The sequence below is a fragment of the Telmatherina bonti genome (assembly GCF_933228915.1).
Source record: "Telmatherina bonti genome assembly, chromosome: 8".
Lineage (NCBI taxonomy): Eukaryota > Metazoa > Chordata > Actinopteri > Atheriniformes > Telmatherinidae > Telmatherina > Telmatherina bonti.
The window spans coordinates 8,174,144-8,174,874 of NC_136626.1; positions in this window are offsets into that span (position 1 = coordinate 8,174,144).

A 731-nucleotide genomic window follows, 5' to 3' on the forward strand; every position below is an offset into this window, starting at 1 on the left:
ATATATATATATATATATATATATATACATATATATACATATATATATATATACATATATATACATATACATACATATATATATATACATATACAAACATATATATATATACATATATATACATATACATACATATATATATATATACATATATATACATATACATACATATATATATATATATATATATATATATATATATATATATATATATATATATATATATACACACACACACAAAATGTATTTTTCAGCATTTAAGCAAGCAGAATGATTTTCTGTGTTCTGATGGGCAACTTTACTTTGCTAAGGAGAGCATTATATGTATAATGCTCCACTTGATATTCTGGATTTTTATTTTATTTTTCTATTTATTTTACATGATTGTTTGTATTACAAAGTATGTATTGCCACATTGTCAAGTTTTCCCACATTGTCAAGGTGAATAGCTGCTTTTCAATAAACCACAAGTTGGTATAATCAATGGAGAAAAATAAAATCAACCAATTTTAATAACTTTTTCATGCTAAGTATATTACCAAGCTTAAACTTAAGAATCATATAGTAGCAGTAACAACTTTGTCCTGAATAAGCTGTCTAGGTAAATGAATAAGTAAAACTAGCTGTCCCATCACTCTAAACATGACACCTCTAGGTTCCTGCTAACTTTCTGCTCACTTTTAACTAAAATCATTATAAATTAAAACAGCCGCAATTAAAACTAAACTGAG